Source organism: Ranitomeya variabilis, chromosome 4 (assembly GCF_051348905.1).
Source record: "Ranitomeya variabilis isolate aRanVar5 chromosome 4, aRanVar5.hap1, whole genome shotgun sequence".
NCBI lineage: Eukaryota > Metazoa > Chordata > Amphibia > Anura > Dendrobatidae > Ranitomeya > Ranitomeya variabilis.
Window position 1 is genome coordinate 558,234,705 of NC_135235.1, and position 21,246 is coordinate 558,255,950.

At 46.0% G+C, this 21,246-nt stretch overlaps 1 long non-coding RNA gene across 1 annotated transcript in view; it reads right to left on the reverse strand.

The window, feature by feature from the left end:
• LOC143769160 (uncharacterized) overlaps positions 1-20,912 on the reverse strand; it is a 79,448-nt gene extending 58,536 nt beyond the window's left edge. Inside the window, exons 1-2 of the long non-coding RNA XR_013214236.1 lie at positions 20,701-20,912; positions 18,014-18,078 (exon numbers count right to left, since the gene is read on the reverse strand). This is a non-coding gene — a long non-coding RNA (uncharacterized LOC143769160). The remainder of the gene's footprint in view (positions 1-18,013; positions 18,079-20,700) is intronic.
• Between the last annotated feature and the right edge of the window lie 334 nt (positions 20,913-21,246).

Consider the following 21,246-nt stretch of genomic DNA (forward strand, 5'->3'; position numbering starts at 1 on the left):
AAGTGGGTTGAGAGCTGGCTCAGGGATAGGAAACAAAGGGTGGTTATTAATGGCGTACACTTGGACTGGGTCGCGGTTAGTAGTGGGGTACCACAGGGGTCAGTATTGGGCCCTCTTCTTTTTAACATATTTATTAATTACCTTGTAGGGGGCATTCAGAGTAGAATTTCAATATTTGCAGATGACACTAAACTCTGCAGGGTAATCAATACAGAGGAGGACAATTTTATATTACAGGATGATTTATGTAAACTAGAAGCTTGGGCTGATAAATGGCAAATGAGCTTTAATGGGGGATAAATGTAAGGTCATGCACTTGGGTAGAAGTAATAAGATGTATATAGGTATATCTATGTGCTTAATTCTAAAACTCTGGGCAAAACCGTCAATGAAAAAGACCTGGGTGTATGGGTGGATGACAAACTCATATTCAGTGGCCAGTGTCAGGCAGCTGCTACTAAGGCAAATAAAATAATGGGATGCATTAAAAGAGGCATAGATGCTCATGAGGAGAACATAATTTTACCTCTATACAAGTCACTAGTTCGACCACACTTAGAATACTGTGCACAGTTCTGGTCTCCGGTGTATAAGAAAGACATAGCTGAACTAGAGCGGGTGCAGAGAAGAGCGACCAAGGTTATTAGAGGACTGGGGGGTCTGCAATACCAAGATAGGTTATTACACTTGGGGCTATTTAGTTTGGAAAAACGAAGGCTAAGGGGTGATCTTATGTTAATGTATAAATATATGAGGGGACAGTACAAAGACCTTTCTGATGATCTTTTTAATCATAGACCGGTGACAGGGACAAGGTGACATCCTCTACGTCTGGAGGAAAAAAGGTTTAAGCATAATAACAGACGCGGATTCTTTACTGTAAGAGCAGTGAGACTATGGAAATCTCTGCCGTATGATGTTGTAATGAGTGATTCATTACTTAAATTTAAGAGGGGACTGGATACAAATCTGGAAAAGTATAATGTTACAGGGTATATATACACTCACCGGCCACTTTATTAGGTACACCTGTCCAACTTCTTGTTAACACTTAATTTCTAATCAGCCAATCACATGGCGGCAACTCAGTGCATTTAGGCATGTAGACATGGTCAAGACAATCTCCTGCAGTTCAAACCGAGCATCAGTATGGGGAAGAAAGGTGATTTGAGTGCCTTTGAACGTGGCATGGTTGTTGGTGCCAGAAGGGCTGGTCTGAGTATTTCAGAAACTGCTGATCTACTGGGATTTTCACGCACAACCATCTCTAGGGTTTACAGAGAATGGTCCGAAAAAGAAAAAAAATCCAGTGAGCGGCATTTCTGTGGGCGGAAATGCCTTGTTGATGCCAGAGGTCAGAGGAGAATGGGCAGACTGGTTCGAGCTGATAGAAAGGCAACAGTGACTCAAATCGCCACCCGTTACAACCAAGGTAGGCCTAAGAGCATCTCTGAACGCACAATGCGTCGAACTTTGAGGCAGATGGGCTACAGCAGCAGAAGACCACACCGGGTACCACTCCTTTCAGCTAAGAAAGGAAACTGAGGCTACAATTTGTACAAGCTCATCGAAATTGGACAGTAGAAGATTGGAAAAACGTTGCTTGGTCTGATGAGTCTCGATTTCTGCTGCGACATTCGGATGGTAGGGTCAGAATTTGGCATAAACAACATGAAAGCATGGATCCATCCTGCCTTGTATGGAGCATCTTTGGGATGTGCAGCCGACAAATCTGCGGCAACTGTGTGATGCCATCATGTCAATATGGACCAAAATCTCTGAGGAATGCTTCCAGCACCTTGTTGAATCTATGCCACGAAGAATTGAGGCAGTTCTGAAGGCAAAAGGGGGTCCAACCCGTTACTAGCATGGTGTACCTAATAAAGTGGCCGGTGAGTGTATATTAGACTCCTTGATAAGGCGTTGATCCAGGGAACTAGTCTGATTGCCGTATGTGGGGTCGGGAAGGAATTTTTTTCCCCATGGTGGAGCTTACTGTTTGCCACATCTGGTTTTTTTGCCTTCCCCTGGATCAACATGTTAGGGCATGTTAGGTTAGGCTATGGGTTGAACTAGATGGACTTAAAGTCTTCCTTCAACCTTAATAACTATGTAACTTATGTGGGTGCCCAATAATGAAGGTGTTGCTGTCTTTGTTGCATACCTGTCTTGGCTCCAGAACTGGGTCATACTCTCTTCTTCTAGGGTCACCTCCCTTTGCAGTAGTCCATGCGGCAGTTTTTCAGGCAACTTGACAAACTCCTCATGACATCATCACTCTAGGACTTTTAAGGTCAGCTCAGGCGGAGGCAGGTAAGTGAGTAATAAATCCCATTGTCCACAGATGCTACATGTTTACCGGAAGTTTGCTGCTACTTCACCTGGCTCAACTCCAGCTAGGTATCTATCATCTTCCCTTCTACTCCTGACTTCCATGCTACAACCAACATCATTTCCAAAGTCAGTTAAGTTTACTTATGGTTGTACATACCTAATACTCAGCAAGCAAATAACCAACCTCTCACAACTGTTCTCAGTGCCTTTTTTCACATAGCTTTTGCAATGATCACTTCAAGTGAGTCTCTACTGCTCTGCTATCCCATGGTTAACCATTTCTTTGCTGCACGTTCCAGATTGCATACATCGCTGCTATTGACCATTTTCCTGCTGAAAGATACCAGACTGCATTCATTTGTTATACCTGTGATTAACCATTGCACTACTAGAAGATACCTGACTGCATTCCTGTGAGTAGCAGTATCCCTGCTGGCAGATAGCGGTTACTATTCCCATGTAGCCATATTCCAGGCTCTGATTTATATGTGCCGCCTAGTTTGCATGTTTGTCTACTGACATGCATACCATGCTGTCCTTATCTTCATTGATCCATGTGTACTCCATCCAGATCCTCTCATCTGCACCATCATCGCTGGTATATGGTCCTCATTCAGACCTATGGCTTAGAGAATCTCTAAGAATCTCTCCAGGTAGGTGCTGAACAGTCTCCCCTAGTATGTAAGCTTGGCTTTCAATGATTTTTTTTCTCATGTGTGTCTCATGTGCGTGTTACAAAATGTAATAACTAATTGGCATTTCTCTCTCCAAACTGTGTGTTTTATTGATTTCGCCCAATTTGTAACATAAAGAGTGTGCATTCAAACCCACATCCCTTAGAGGACAAAATGATGTAATTCTTCTTTCTTTTTCTCTCCCACAAGAGAATCTCTTTTCCAACAGCCAAGCTTAATCTACCTCACATTTTTCACGTCTCCAGTCCCCCGTGGCTGTACATCTCTAGTCTTCCTTTGCTTGCTGTCATGTTAAACACACTTTCTCCTTGTTCTGCCTTTTCTGCTGTCACAATTCTATTTAATTTTTGCTTTCAAGTAGAATATTTAATTTCCTCTCTAGGTAAATACCTGCAAACCCCTGCAGGTTGGAGAGAAGGTGTAAACTAAATCTGCTCATCCCATTAAACATGAGAAAATTCTAAGATTCAGATATTCAAATTGCCTCTTCTGAGAAAAAGAGGACTTAAACTCTATAGCGCCACCTGTTGGATATACTTTTTATCAACATTCACAGAACATAATCACAATTTGCCAGGTTCGTCCTAGTAGTTTTTCTCCTGGGTGTGATGATCTAGATCACATCACAGAAGTTTAATCACTTCTGTCACCTAGCAAATTACACAAACCCAGAAACAAGGTCAAGGGCAGCAGTTCTTTTAACTTCTCAGTAGTAAACCACCTTTCTTATGAAACAACATTGAGAAATTGATAGATACAGTATGTATGCAAAAGTAACCTACTGTATGCAGAGACAGTTCCGACTTGTAAAAGGGTCAAAACGAGCCAAAAGAAGAATGACAACTTAAAATCATACCATAGCTACATCTGTAATTATAATGTCACAGTGTTATGTAAATGTATGGACACCCCTGCTCAAAATTACTGTTATTGTGAACAGTTAAGCAAGTTGAAGATACAATGATCTCTAAAAGTTCTAAAGTTAAGGATGACACATTTCCTTTGTATTTTAGGAAAAAAAAATACATATATTTTCATCTTATACATTTTAAAAATTGCAAAAAGGAAAATGGGTCGATGCTAAATTGTGGGCTCCCTGCATGGTTAGTACCTAGTAGCACCCCCTTTTGCAAGTATCACAGCTTGTAAACGCTATTTGTAGCCAGCCAAGAGTCTTTTTCTGGGTCGTCTTGCATGTATTACTATTTTGAGGTCTAGCCACAGATTTTCAATGATGTTCAGATCAGGGGACTGTGAGGGCCATTGTAAAACCTTCAGCTTGCACCTTTTGAGGTAGTCTATTGTGGATTTTGATAGTGTTTAGGCTCATTATCCATTGGTAGAATCCATCCTCTTTTCAGCTTTTTTTCAAATGGTGTTTGCTGGTTGGAAGACTAAAAGTCAGAGGCGTAGCTAGGGTTTTGGTTCGGGGAGGAGTTGAATCTTCTGAGTGGGCCCCTAACTAGGTAACCTTGATTACAACTGGCTGACACACCCTAATAGTGGATGAGAACCTCAGTAGATGACCGTGCTGTTACTTAAAATAATCTCTATACAAAAACTAACATTGATATTACTATCATATGGTCAGTGGTAGATGCCAGTCCTATGGAACATATAAGACATTACTGCACAGTTATAGATAATGACTTACCGTTGATGTTCTGTCTGATAGAATTGTTCACTTTACACTTCTTTTCTATCTGGCCCAGACCAACATGACAACTTCTCCAGCCAGGACTCAGCTGCAGAGAATTCAACAAAGACACATTTCACGTCTCATATTTTCAGCCCCATCACCATCTATTCCCAACCTGCACAAACTCCTCATCCTGCTGATATCCCAATACTGAGCAGCTGCTGCCGTTATGTGTCCCTATTACTGCACCTACTGTGTAGTTCTCTGTGCCCTCTAAATTCTAAAGCAACACTCTAGAATATAGTAGTAATGCAGAGTGCAAGTGCCCTAGAAAACAGTGCCCACATTTTGTCACCTAGAAAGTAATAATGCCCTCTATGTGCCCCTTTGACAGTCACAGTAACCTGAGTTCCCCTATAACAATAAGTTACATTTTACGTTGGAAAATGTCCCGAGTCTCCTCCCTGTACAGCTCCCCTATACACAGCATGATGCTCTCTTATACGCAGTATAATTCCCCATGAAGATAAGATAATCCAGGTGCACTACAATAGCTACCATAAATATGAGGGGTGCAAAGTCAGTAGTAAAAACAATAATGATCAAAAAAAGAGAGAAATCATTACTTCAATTATGCACACTAAACCCAAAAATAGTAAAAAAAAAGTGTATCTAAACTTTATTGGCACATAGTACAACACTTGGCATTAAACAAGTGGGTCCTCCACTCGCATCCTGATACTGGGTCTCTGCCCCTTCGTTGGATTTATTCTTTTGATCCTTTGGCTGTTGGTGTAAGTTTTCCCTATTGCTTGGGGTATTAGTGCTGGTGCTTGCCACATTGGGAACAACAGGGGCATCATACTGTCTAACTTCGGTGTTTACTTTCATTTTTTGATCTTTTACACCTTTGCCTACAATACTGGCAACTGCGCCTGTGAGATTTTCCATTTGCTCTTGTTAGACAGCCGATTGCTGTGGATTCTATGACTTTGTATTGATTCACTTCATAGGGAGTGGACCCTTTCTATGGTTATGCATATTCTGAATTATACAAAATATTACAATGTACTATGTTTATGCAACTAATTATAGGTCTGAATATAGGGTTGCATGCTTTATTAGAATGATGATTTGTTGTTATCCTTCCAGGATGTTGAGTGGGTATACCCACTATTGTTTTTAATTATGTTTTATGTCAAGTGTTATTCCCAACCTGCACAAACTCAACATCCTGCTGATATCCCAATACTGAGCCGCTGCTGCCATATGTGTCCCTAGTACTGCACCTACTGCGTAGTTCTCTGTGCCCTCTAAATTCTAAAGCAACCCTAGTCCTGGGTTCAAACCCCACCAAGGACAACATCTGCAAAGAGATTGTATGTTCTCCCCGTGTTTGCGTGGGTTTCCTCTTGGTACTCCGCTTTCCTCCCACATTCCAAAGACATACTGATAGGGAATTTACATTGTGAGCCCCAACGGGGACAGCGATGATAATGTGTGCAAACTGTAAAGTGCTGCGGAATAAGTTAGCGCTATATAAAATAAAGATTATTATTAAGTGTTATACTATGTGCCAATAAAGTTTATATACATATTTTTTACTATTTTGGGGTTTAGTGTGCATAATTACAGTAGTGCTTTCTCTCTTTTTTTGAACAGTATAATTCCCCCTCACTGTATATATACTGACCTCTTGGTATCCCCCAAACTGTTTGATTGCTCCAACACTGTATGATGGTCCCGCCACTGTAATCTCCACACTGTATGATGCCCCCTAGACAGCCCCCCAGGGCCGTATTTAGAGTTTCTGCTGCCCTAGGCACTTTTAGTGCTGCCCCCCCCCATTGGTGAGTATGACACTATCGGCAGTGACTTTAGCAAGAATCGCTGATGTGAAAGTCGCCTTTTGCAGCAGATCGGGGAAGTTTTTCTGCATGTGCCGCGTAACGGATCACTTACGGCAACACTGCGTTTGGCCTCATTCATTCCTTATGGTATTTGCGGCACTTGCCATGATCTGGCAAATGTGTTACCATACCTCCCAACTTTTGAAGAAGGGAAGGAGGTAGAAAGTGTGCGGCGCGCGCAGCGCGCCGCGGCAAATTTTAGGCCACGCCTCTGACCACACCGATTTCACAACTAATCACACCCATATCCACGTCCCAACCACAGCCATTTAGCACTGCTGATCACACTGTTTTATATACAATAATTATAAATGAAAAAATATGGCCACAGTGCTCCATACTGTATAATGGCCACACATGATGCTCCATACTGTATAATGACCACACATGATGCTCCATACTGTATAATGGCCACACATGATGCTCCATACTGTATAATGGCCACACATGATGCTCCATACTGTATAATGGCCACACATGATGCTCCATACTGTATAATGGCCACACATGATGCTCAATACTGTATAACGGCCACACATGATGCTCAATACTGTATAACGGCCACACACAGTTCTCCATGATACTGTATAATGGCCACAGTGCTCCATACTGTATATCGGCCATACATGATGCTCCATATTGTATAATGGCCACACATGATGCTCAATACTGTACAACGGCCACACACGATGCTCAATACTGTACAACGGCCACACACAGTTCTCCATTATACTGTATAATGACCCCCCCTCCTGTATGCAAGGCTCATATTACCCCCCTGTATGCATGGCTCACACTCCCCCCCTGTATGCATGGCTCACACTCCCCCCCCCCGTGTGCATGGCTCATATTCACCCCCCCCGTATACATGGCTCATATTCACCCCCCTGTATGCATGGCTCATATACACCCCCCCTCTGTATGCATGGCTCATATTCACCCCCCCCCTGTATGCATGGCTCATATTCACCCCCCCATATGCATGGCTCATATTCATCCCCCCCTGTGCATGGCTCATATACACCCCCCTGTGTGCATGGCTCATATACACCCCCCTGTATGCATGTATGGCTCATATTCACCCCCCCCATATGCATGGCTCATATTCACCCCCCCCATATGCATGGCTCATATTCATCCCCCCCTGTGCATGGCTCATATACACCCCCCTGTATGCATGGCTCATATACACCCCCCCTGTATGCATGGGTCATATTCACCCCCCCCTGTATGCATGGGTCATATTCACCCCCCCCTGTATGCATGGCTCATATTCACCCCCCCCCCTCTGTATGCATGGCTCATATTCACCCCCCCGTATGCATGGCTCATATTCACCCCCCCCCCTCTGTATGCATGGCTCATATTCACCCCCCCCCGTATGCATGGCTCATATTCACCCCCCCCCCTGTATGCATGGCTCATATTCACCCCCCCCTCTGTATGCATGGCTCATATACACCCCCCCCCTGTATGCATGGCTGATGGCCCATCAGCCATGCATACAGGGGGGGTGGAATATGAGTCAAGCATATATATTCCCCCGTAGGACCAGGTATATACCATGCCCTGGCATACACAGGGCCAGGGGTGGCAGAGCAGGACTTGGATGGCGTGCGGGGAGTTTGCCAGTCAGCCGGACCGGGACCCGCTCGGCTCTGCTATATCTGCGCAGCACTCACCTTCAGGTCGTGCGGGTCCCGGTCCGGCTGACTGTCATACGATTTCTCCGGCGTCCATGAAGATGCGAGCGTCGGCTTCCTCCTTAGGGGGAGACGGCCGCCCGCGACCGCTCCGAGCTGCGGCGCGAGAAGACACTTCCTGGCTGGATAGTGCACCCTGCACCTGCTCTCCGCGCCCCCCTCCGTGTGAGTTGTGAGTATTGTTTTCAAGGAGGGCGGGTGGGACTCGGAGGCGGGGGGCGGGGCGGTCGGTTGCTTGTGACCTGGGACTTAAAAAAAAAAAAACCTTGCTCAGGTGCCGCCCTCCCGCAATGTCGCCGCCCTAGGCACGTGCCCTCGAGTGCCTAGTGACAAATACGGCCCTGCAGCCCCCATATAGTATAATGCACCAGATAGCCCTTAATATAGTATAATGCACTCCCCATAGACTTCCATATAGTGTAATGCACTCCCCATAGGTAGACTCTATATAGTATAATGCACCCCCAAAGGCAGACTCTATAGTTTAATGCATCCCCAAAGGCAGACTCTATACAGTATAATGCAGGCCTCCATAGGCAGACTCTATAGCATAATGCAGGCCTCCATAGGCAGACTCTATAGTATAATGCATCCCTAAAGGCAGACTGTATATAGTATAATGCAGGCCCCCATAGGCAGACTCTATAGTATATTGCCGCCCCCCATAGGCAGACTCTATATAGCATAATGCACTCCCCATAGGCAGACTGTCATGATCTCCATGGCCAGAGAACTAGCATAAGCCTCTATAGGAACAAGCTCTTGGAAGATGTAACTATACTGACCATGAACTAAACCTACCGCATCATCTAGAAGTAGCCAGGTAGCATGTCCTACTTTTTATCCCTATATGCCCAGCGCCGGCCGGAGAACTAAATAATGCTAGCAGAGGGAAATATAAGACCTGACTCACCTCTAGAGAAATGCCCAAAAAGGAGACAGAGGCCCCCCACATATATTGGCGGTGATATGAGATGAAACAACAAACGCAGCAGGAAAATAGTTTTAGCAAATTTGAGGTCCGCTTTCTAGATAGCAGAAGACAGAAAGCATACTTTCATGGTCAGTAGAAAACCCTAACAAAACACATCCAGAAATTACTTTAGGACTCTGGCATTAACTCATAATACCAGAGTGGCAATTCCTGATCAACAAGAGCTTTCCAGACACAGTAACGAAACTGCAGCTGTGAACTGGAACCAAAATACAAAAACAAAACATGGACGAATGTCCAACTTATCTAGTAGATGTCTGGGAGCAGGAACAAGCACAGAGAGGCTTCTGATAACATTGTTGACCGGCAAGCATCTAACAGAGAAGCCAGGTTATATAGCGACACCCAGATCTAATCAGAACAGGTGAACAGGGAAGATGATGTCACAAGTTCAATTCCACCAGTAGCCACCGGGGGAGCCCAGAATCCAAATTCACAACAGTACCCCCCCCTCAAGGAGGGGGCACCGAACCCTCACCAGAACCACCAGGGCGATCAGGATGGGCCCTATGAAAGGCACGAACCAGATCAGAGGCATGAACATCAGATGCAGTGACCCAAGAATTATCCTCCTGGCCATATCCCTTCCACTTGACCAGATACTGGAGTCTCCGTCTGGAAACACGGGAGTCTAGGATTTTTTCCACAACGTACTCCAACTCACCCTCAACCAACACCGGAGCAGGAGGCTCAACGGAAGGCACAACCGGTGCCTCATACCTGCGCAATAATGACCGATGAAAAACGTTATGAATAGAAAAGGATGCAGGGAGGTCCAAACGGAAGGAAACAGGGTTAAGAATCTCCAATATTTTATACGGACCGATGAACCGAGGCTTAAACTTAGGAGATGAGACCCTCATAGGGACAAAACGAGAAGACAACCACACCAAATCTCCAACACAAAGCCGAGGACCAACACGACGGTGACGGTTGGCAAAAAGCTGAGTCTTCTCCTGGGACAACTTTAAATTGTCCATCACCTGCCCCCAGATATGATGCAATCTCTCCACCACCGCATCCACTCCAGGACAATCCGAGGATTCCATCTGACCGGAGGAAAATCGAGGATGGAACCCCGAATTACAGAAAAACGGGGAAACCAAGGTGGCAGAGCTGGCCCGATTATTGAGGGCAAACTCCGCCAATGGCAAAAAAGCAACCCAATCATCCTGGTCAGCAGACACAAAACACCTCAGATATGTCTCCAGGGTCTGATTAGTCCGCTCGGTCTGGCCATTAGTCTGAGGGTGAAAAGCAGACGAAAAAGACAAATCTATGCCCATCCTAGCACAAAATGCCCGCCAAAATCTAGACACAAATTGGGTTCCTCTGTCAGAAACGATATTCTCAGGAATACCATGCAAACGAACAACATTTTGAAAAAACAGGGGCACCAACTCGGAAGAAGAAGGCAATTTGGGCAGGGGAACCAAATGAACCATCTTAGAAAAACGGTCACACACCACCCAGATGACAGACATCTTCTGAGAAACAGGCAGATCTGAAATAAAATCCATCGAGATGTGTGTCCAAGGCCTCTTAGGAATAGGCAAGGGCAACAATAATCCACTAGCCCGAGAACAACAAGGCTTGGCCCGAGCACAAACGTCACAAGACTGCACAAAGCCTCGCACATCTCGTGACAGGGAAGGCCACCAGAAGGATCTTGCCACCAAATCCCTGGTACCAAAAATTCCAGGATGACCTGCCAACGCAGAAGAATGCACCTCAGAGATGACTTTACTGGTCCAATCATCAGGAACAAACAGCCTATCAGGCGGACAACGATCCGGTCTATCCGCCTGAAACTCCTGCAAGGCCCGCCGCAGGTCTGGAGAAACGGCTGACAAGATAACTCCCTCCTTAAGAATACCTGTGGGGTCAGAGTTGCCAGGTGAATCAGGCTCAAAACTCCTAGAAAGGGCATCCGCCTTAACATTCTTAGAACCTGGTAGGTACGATACCACAAAATTAAACCGAGAAAAAAATAATGACCAGCGCGCCTGTCTAGGATTCAGGCGCCTGGCGGTCTCAAGATAAATCAAATTTTTGTGGTCAGTCAATACCACCACCTGATGTCTGGCCCCCTCGAGCCAATGGCGCCACTCCTCAAACGCCCACTTCATGGCCAAAAGCTCCCGATTCCCAACATCATAATTCCGCTCAGCGGGCGAAAATTTACGGGAAAAGAAGGCACAAGGCCTCATCACGGCGCAGTCAGAACTTTTCTGCGACAACACTGCCCCAGCTCCGATCTCAGAAGCGTCGACCTCAACCTGAAAAGGAAGAGTCACATCAGGCTGACGCAACACAGGGGCAGAAGAAAAACAGCGCTTAAGCTCCTGAAAGGCCTCCACAGCATCAGGGGACCAATTAGCAACATCAGCACCCTGTCTAGTCAAATCGGTCAATGGCTTAACGACATCCGAAAAACCAGAAATAAATCGACGATAAAAGTTGGCAAAGCCCAAAAATTTCTGAAGACTTTTAAGAGAAGAGGGCTGCGTCCAATCACAAATAGCTTGAACCTTGACAGGATCCATCTCAATGGAAGAGGGAGAAAAAATATATCCCAAAAAGGAAATTCTCTGAACCCCAAAAACGCACTTAGAACCCTTGACACACAGAGAATTAGACCGCAAAACCTGAAAAACCCTCTTAACTTGCCGGACATGAGAGTCCCAGTCATCCGAAAAAATCAGAGTATCATCCAGATACACTATCATAAATTTATCCAAAAAATCGCGGAAAATATCATGCATAAAGGACTGGAAGACTGAAGGGGCATTAGAAAGACCAAAAGGCATCACCAAATACTCAAAGTGGCCCTCGGGCGTATTAAATGCGGTTTTCCACTCATCCCCCTGCCTGATCCGCACCAAATTATACGCCCCACGGAGATCAATCTTAGAGAACCACTTGGCCCCCTTTATGCGAGCAAACAAATCAGTCAGCAACGGCAATGGGTATTGATATTTAACCGTGATTTTATTCAAAAGCCGATAATCAATACATGGTCTCAAAGAGCCGTCTTTTTTTGACACAAAGAAAAAACCGGCTCCTAAGGGAGATGACGATGGACGAATATGTCCCTTTTCCAAGGACTCCTTTATATATTCTCGCATAGCAGTATGTTCAGGCACAGACAGATTAAATAAACGACCCTTTGGGTATTTACTACCCGGAATTAAATCTATAGCACAATCGCACTCACGGTGCGGAGGTAGTGAACCAAGCTTGGGTTCTTCAAAGACGTCACGATAGTCAGACAGGAACTCAGGGATTTCAGAGGGGATAGATGATGAAATGGACACCAAAGGTACGTCCCCATGAGTCCCCTTACATCCCCAGCTCAACACAGACATAGCTCTCCAGTCAAGGACTGGGTTGTGAGACTGCAGCCATGGCAATCCCAGCACCAAATCCTCATGTAGATTATACAGCACTAGAAAACGAATAGTCTCCTGGTGATCCGGATTAATACACATAGTCACTTGTGTCCAGTATTGTGGTTTATTATTAGCCAATGGGGTGGAGTCAATCCCCTTCAGAGGAATAAGAGTTTCCAAAGGCTCTAAATCATACCCACAACGATTGGCAAAGGACCAATCCATAAGACTCAAAGCGGCACCAGAGTCGATATAGGCGTCAGTAGTAATAGATGACAAAGAGCAAATCAGGGTCACAGACAAAATAAATTTAGACTGTAAAGTGCCAATGGAAACAGATTTATCAAGCTTTTTAGTACGTTTAGAGCATGCTGATATAACATGAGTAGAATCCCCACAATAGAAACACAACCCATTTTTCCGTCTAAAATTCTGCCGCTCGCTTCTGGACAGAATTCTATCACACTGCATGCTTTCTGGCGTCTTCTCAGTGGACACCGCCAGATGGTGCACTGGTTTGCGCTCCCGCAGACGCCTATCGATCTGAATGGCCATTGTCATGGACTCATTCAGACCCGCAGGCACAGGGAACCCCACCATAACATCCTTAATGGCATCAGAGAGACCCTCTCTGAAAGTAGCCGCCAAGGCACACTCATTCCACTGAGTAAGCACAGACCATTTACGGAATCTTTGGCAGTAAATTTCAGCTTCATCTTGCCCCTGCGATAGGGACATCAAAGTTTTTTCTGCCTGAAGTTCCAAATGAGGTTCCTCATACAGCAAGCCCAAGGCCAAAAAAAACGCATCCACATTGCGCAACGCAGGATCCCCTGGTGCCAATGCAAAAGCCCAGTCTTGAGGGTCGCCGCGGAGCAAGGAAATCACAATCCCAACCTGCTGTGCAGGGTCTCCAGCAGAACGAGATTTCAGGGACAAAAATAGCTTACAATTATTTCTAAAATTCTGAAAGCTAGATCTATTCCCTGAGAAGAATTCCGGCAAAGGAATTCTCGGCTCAGATACCGGAGCATGAATAATAAAATCTTGCAAATTTTGTACTTTCGTGGTGAGATTATTCAAACCTGCAGTTACACTCTGAAGATCCATTATTAACAGGTGAACACAAAGCCATTCAAAGATTATAAGGAGAGAGAAAAAAAAGAAAGACTGCAGCATAGACAGACTGGCAAGTGATCCAATTAAGAGCACAGAAAAAAAAAGAAAAAAAAAAAAAAAAAAAAAACTCTCAGCAGACTTCTTATTTCTCTCCTTTCTCAGCCAAGGATTTTAACCCTTTAGTGGTCCGGTCAAACTGTCATGATCTCCATGGCCAGAGAACTAGCATAAGCCTCTATAGGAACAAGCTCTTGGAAGATGTAACTATACTGACCATGAACTAAACCTACCGCATCATCTAGAAGTAGCCAGGTAGCATGTCCTACTTTTTATCCCTATATGCCCAGCGCCGGCCGGAGAACTAAATAATGCTAGCAGAGGGAAATATAAGACCTGACTCACCTCTAGAGAAATGCCCAAAAAGGAGACAGAGGCCCCCCACATATATTGGCGGTGATATGAGATGAAACAACAAACGCAGCAGGAAAATAGTTTTAGCAAATTTGAGGTCCGCTTTCTAGATAGCAGAAGACAGAAAGCATACTTTCATGGTCAGTAGAAAACCCTAACAAAACACATCCAGAAATTACTTTAGGACTCTGGCATTAACTCATAATACCAGAGTGGCAATTCCTGATCAACAAGAGCTTTCCAGACACAGTAACGAAACTGCAGCTGTGAACTGGAACCAAAATACAAAAACAAAACATGGACGAATGTCCAACTTATCTAGTAGATGTCTGGGAGCAGGAACAAGCACAGAGAGGCTTCTGATAACATTGTTGACCGGCAAGCATCTAACAGAGAAGCCAGGTTATATAGCGACACCCAGATCTAATCAGAACAGGTGAACAGGGAAGATGATGTCACAAGTTCAATTCCACCAGTAGCCACCGGGGGAGCCCAGAATCCAAATTCACAACAGCAGACTATACAGAATAATGCAGGCCCCCATAAGCAGAATCTATAGTATATTGCAGCCCCCATAGGCAGACTCTATATAGTATAATGCACTCCCCATAGGCAGACTCTTTATGGTATAATACACTCCCCATAGGCAGACTTTATATGGTATAATGCACTCCCCATAGGCAGACTCTATAGCATAATGTAGCCCCTATAGGCAGACTCTATATAGTATAATGCACTCCCCATGGGCAGACTACATAGTATAATGCAGGCCCAATATGCAGACTCTATAGCATATTGCAGCCCCCTATAGGAAGACTCTAAATAGTATAATGCACTCCTCATAGGCAGACTCTATAGTATAATGCAGGCCCCCATTGGCAGACTCTATAGCATAATGCAGGCCCCCAAAGGCAGACTCTATAGTATCTGAGCAATAAGAAAAAAAAGAAAAAAACGTGGCGCTGCACAGCCTCTGCAACGAGCACTGCTTTTTTGTATGCAGTCAATTGTGGGTGCCTGAAACTCAGTAACTGGAGGTGCTCGCATAAGGAAAAAAAGAGATAAATTCCAATGTATATGCATAGAGAAAAAAAAAAAATTGCGGCAGCACTCACCAGGTGGCGTGGTTCATTCCTTTATTGAAGATACGAATTCCATTAAAGTAAACGCACGGCTCGGGGGAGTGCGGACATGGTGGAAGTGAGCAGGGAAGGACAACAGCTGTTTCGCGCTATACCAACGCTTCTACCTGTAGAAGCGCTGGTATAGCGCGAAACAGCTGTTGTCCTTCCCTGCTCACTTCCACCATGTCCGCACTCCCCCGAGCCGTGCGTTTACTTTAATGGAATTCGTATCTTCAATAAAGGAATGAACCACGCCACCTGGTGACTGCTGCCGCAATTTTTTTTTTTTAAATTTTTTTTAATTTTTTTATTTTTATTTTTTTATTTTTTTAATTTTTTTATTTTTATTTTTTTATTTTTTTTTTCTCTTTGCATATACATTAGACTCTATAGTATATTGCAGCTCCCTCATAGGCAGACTCTATATAGTATAATGCACTCCCCATAGGCAGACAATACAATATAATGCAGGCCCCCATAAGCAGACTCTATAGTATATTGCAGCCCCCATAGGCACTCTATATAGTATAATGCACTCCCCATAGATAGACTATATGTGGTATAATGCACTCCCCACAGGCAGACTCTATAGTATATTGCAGCCCCCTGTAGGCAGACTCTAGTATAATGCATCCCCAAAGGCAGACTCTATATAGTATAATGCAGGCCCCCATAGGCAGATTCTAAAGTATATTGCAGCCCCCCATTGGCAGACTCTTTATAGTATAATGCACTCCCCATATTCAGACTATACAGTATAATGCAGGCCCCCATAAGCAGACTGTATAGTATATTGCAGCCCCCATAGGCAGACTCTATATAGTATAATGCACTCCCTGTAGGCAGACTCTTTATGGTATGATGCACTCCCCATAAGCAGACTCTTTACAGTATAATGCACTCCCCATAGGCAGACTTAATAGTATAATGTAGCCCTGATAGGCAGACTCTATATAGTATAATGCACTCCCCATAGGCAGACTCTGTAGTATATTGAACTCCCCATAGGCAGACTCTATAGTATAATGCAGCCCCCCATGGGGAGACTCTATAGTATAATGCACCGCCCTCTTCCCCCCCAGTAGCTACACTACTGCTACAAGTGCAATATACTCTAAGAAAGGGCTGCTGAGTGGAGAGAGGGCTGCATTTTAAGTGCAGTTTGCAGGTAAGTGCATAGCTAAACACATTATTATAGTTGTGTTAACTGTGTAATAGTTGTATCTATTTGGGGAATTATCTGTGTTTGTGGGTGGGTTTAATCTTGTGGGGAAAAAAATAAAAAGAGATCTTGTGATTGGTGCATGTGATTAAGTGTCTGTGATTCAAAAGATTCTAGTAGCTTCTATTAGTTACACTTGTGCTTACTGGTTGGAGGACAGCAAGTGCCATATACTGCTAGGGCAGCATTTTAAGTGCAGGGCTGTGGATAAGTGCATAGTTAAACACAATATCATAGTTGACCTCAAGAGCACAGTTGGTGTTTTTTTGCTTTTATCTTTACAGTTTATCCCCATTAGTATGTACTTGTAACACCCCTTTAAGCCGCCTCTGTTGGCAGGGTGTTTGGTAGTTCTCACCTGAATATAACGCAGTGCCTCCACCCCTCCACCAGAATATTGCTGGGAGTTGTAGTGGGATGCAGGAGGGTATCCCTCTTCTGCCAGGGGTTGACTCGGGAAACCCCTGTCCAAATTCTGTATATACTCACTGTTACCAGTCCTGTCACTGCGTGCCGCCGCCGCTCCTCCTCCAGGTTCCAGCGCGCCAGCCTCTCTTCCTGTGCAGTGTCCCATCCTCCTGCCGATGTGCGTCCCCGCCGCTCCTCTTCCAGGTCACAGTGCGCTCGTCCTCAGATCGTCCCTTCACTTCCGGTACCTCGCTCTGTCAGGGGCATCCGGTGTTTGCGCAGGCGCTCTGGGATCATCAAAGGACGCATGCGTTCCTCTGATATTCCTCCTTCCCCGGAACTCTCCAGTGACAGCCAATCCGGGTAAGACTTCTCCTATAAGAGGCTGACCTTCCTGCTTTGCGTTGCCTGATTGTCATATAGCCTCCGCTTGTGCATCTGGCCCGTTCGCTCTACCTGTGCTCTCAGTCTTTTGTGTACTGCGTAGTCCAAGCTCATTGTCCTTGTCCTGCCTGCTTCATCCCTGTGTTGTTTGTTTTTTCTCAGCTACCCCGCCGTACTTTTTTAGCTCTTCTTTATTTCTTATTCCCTGCAGCCTTCTCCTGTCTCGGCTCCCCAGCCTCTCCGGTCTGACGTCCGTCTTCCTGGTCCAGAGGTTCGGTCCTGCCTTCCCAGTTTTCCTTTTGTTCTCCACCCTTCTTCGGCCTTTTCCCCTCAGTCCTTGTTTCCTCTCTCTAGAGCCGCCCCTCTTGGTACGGCCACTGTGGTTTTGGCTCCTCTGGGCTTGCCCCTGACAGTCCCTGTATAGGGGTCGGTTCCATAAGGTCAGCTCGCCCAGGGGTAGGTCTTTTCCGCGGTCCAGAGGGTCCACTCTCTTCCCTACACTTACGCGCTTCAGTTCGCGCTACACTCATAAGGATATGAGATTGAAAACTTAAACAGTTTTATTGTGGAGGAGGGTAAATGGTAAGTATAGTAAGGGAGATGGCAAGTTGTAATAAAACAAACAGAGTTCACAATTTACACATATACTGTAGAGCAGGGGTCCCCAACCTTTCTTACCTTGAGAGCCACATTCCGCTATGAAAGTTGGTCGAGAGCCACAATGCAGATAGTCATAGAAAAACCTAGAGAAGGCACAAATAATAACATGCAAATTTTCGCTTTCACTCTATCCTTATGTATTTTACATTATTGTTATGCAAATTGAACTCTAGTGCCTCCTATTGGAAGTAGCAATCTTAAAAGTCAGTACCCTTTAACAGTCCCATAAGATGCTTCATATATTATTGGCCCCATATACTGCTCCATATGGAATTGGCCTCATATACTGCTCCATATGTAATTGGCCACAAATACTGCTCCATATGGAATTGGCCCCATAGGATGCTCCCTATATTACTGGCCCCATAAGATGCTACCTATATTACTGGCCCCATAGGATGCTCCCTGTATTACTGGCCCCATAAGATGCTACCTATATTACTGGCCCCATAGGATGCTCCCTATATTACTGGCCCCATAGGATGCTCCCTATATTACTGGCCCCATAGGATGGTCCCTATATTACTGGCCCCATAAGATGCTACCTATATTACTGGCCCCATAGGATGCTCCCTATATTACTGGCCCCATAGGATGCTCCCTATATTACTGGCCCCATAAGATGCTCCCTATATTACTGGCCCCATAGGATGCTCCCTGTATTACCGGCCCCATAAGATGCTACCTATATTACTGGCCCCATAGGATGCTCCCTATATTACTGGCCCCATAGGATGCTCCCTATATTACTGGCCCCATAAGATGCTACCTATATTACTGGCCCCATAGGATGCTCCCTATATTGCTGGCCCCATAGGATGCTCCCTATATTACTGGCCCCATAAGATGCTCCCTATATTACTGGCCCCATAGGATGCTCCCTGTATTACTGGCCCCATAAGATGCTACCTATATTACTGGCCCCATAGGATGCTCCCTATATTACTGGCCCCATAGGATGCTCCCTATATTACTGGCCCCATAAGATGCTCCCTATATTACTGGCCCCATAGGATGCTCCCTGTATTACTGGCCCCATAAGATGCTACCTATATTACTGGCCCCATAGGATGCTCCCTATATTACTGGCCCCATAGGATGCTCCCTATATTACTGGCCCCATAGGATGGTCCCTATATTACTGGCCCCATAAGATGCTACCTATATTACTGGCCCCATAGGATGCTCCCTATATTACTGGCCCCATAGGATGCTCCCTATATTACTGGCCCCATAAGATGCTCCCTATATTACTGGCCCCATAGGATGCTCCCTGTATTACCGGCCCCATAAGATGCTACCTATATTACTGGCCCCATAGGATGCTCCCTATATTACTGGCCCCATAGGATGCTCCCTATATTACTGGCCCCATAAGATGCTACCTATATTACTGGCCCCATAGGATGCTCCCTATATTGCTGGCCCCATAGGATGCTCCCTATATTACTGGCCCCATAAGATGCTCCCTATATTACTGGCCCCATAGGATGCTCCCTGTATTACTGGCCCCATAAGATGCTACCTATATTACTGGCCCCATAGGATGCTCCCTATATTACTGGCCCCATAGGATGCTCCCTATATTACTGGCCCCATAGGATGGTCCCTATATTACTGGCCCCATAAGATGCTACCTATATTACTGGCCCCATAGGATGCTCCCTATATTACTGGCCCCATAGGATGCTCCCTATATTACTGGCCCCATAAGATGCTCCCTATATTACTGGCCCCATAGGATGCTCCCTGTATTACCGGCCCCATAAGATGCTACCTATATTACTGGCCCCATAGGATGCTCCCTATATTACTGGCCCCATAGGATGCTCCCTATATTACTGGCCACATAAGATGCTACCTATATCACTGGCCCTATAAGATGCTCCCTATATCACTGGCCCCATAGGATCCTCCCTATATTACTGGCCCCATATAATGCTCCATATTTGGGCCCTCTGACCTGAACGTCACAGTCAGAGGATGGAAGACACTGCAGCGCTGGAACCGGGAGAGGTAAGTATTGCAAGTGGCGGGGCCCGGAGCAGGCGGGGTGTCCACTCACGGGGGCCGGCACCATAGCACGCCAGTGTCTCCGACGGCGAGTAGGCCCCCTGCCTGCTCAGGGCCCTGGCACTTGCCTGGGTGCTGACGCCCGCCCTTGGTGGGTATTACAGGCAGCGGGGTGGATCCCTGGGGACTTTTTTTCTGTGATCGTCGGCGAGCCACATGTCAGGGGCAGGCAAGCCACATGTGGCTCGCGAGCTACAGGTTGGGGACCCCTGCATTAGGCATCCAGTAGAGAGCAGTATGGACATGTGTAAGTGGTCCACAGCGTACAGATCTGGCACAGCTCCATGTACCAGGGTGCTGCAGATCAGCCCCATCCATTTCATTAGGAGCGGAGCTGCAGAGCCGAAGAATGGCCTCTACACTGTATTCAGAGCTGGTCCCTGATGTGGAGCCCCCACTAATATCCCAACCTAAGGATATGGCACCACTGAGCAATAAGGAGACCTGTGGCCATGTAATAACAGTATAATATATAATCGCAGGTAGCTGTGGAAGGGCAGAAGCCGGCACCACACACACCATTGGTAGCTCTGTTGTAGCTGACATATGCCGTCACGTTGTGAGAGGTGTGAGGCAGCGGCCAGTGCCCAGGGTCCTAGTGCCCCGGGATAGTGCAGATCCTTGTGAGTTACCTCTTTTAAGAACTCTTCAAACTGCTCATCCAACTCCTCCTTAGACAGCCGGTGAGACATGGCTCCTCTATGCAGATATTACACTGCCGTCAGGAACAGCCCCACCATAAGACCAACCGAGAAGAAGTAGAGCGGGAAGCCTCACAGAAGAGGCCTGCGTCACTTCACGTCAGGAACACCGGGCGAAACAACATGGCAGGCGCGGGACAGGTAACCGGGACAACGCATCCCTGCCGCTCGCGTTCCCGCCCACTGTAGTTGAGGAACATCCAATCGCTCGTCTCCGCGCAACCACCAATAGCAACACGGGCTTCCTGTAAGCAAGAAGAAGAGTGGGGAGAGGTGATTGGCTGGAAGCCGTAGGCCTTGTGGGTGCCGGTTGGGTTAATGTCAAATGGAGCTTCTCCTGAGCGGCGAGACGTCACGTGAAGAGGCGGGGCCTTACAAATAGCGCTCCCGCGCCGCTGTACAGTCCCTAGGGACTTTTTTTCTGTGATAGTCGGCGAGCCACATGTCAGGGGCAGGCGAGCCACATGTGGCTCGGGA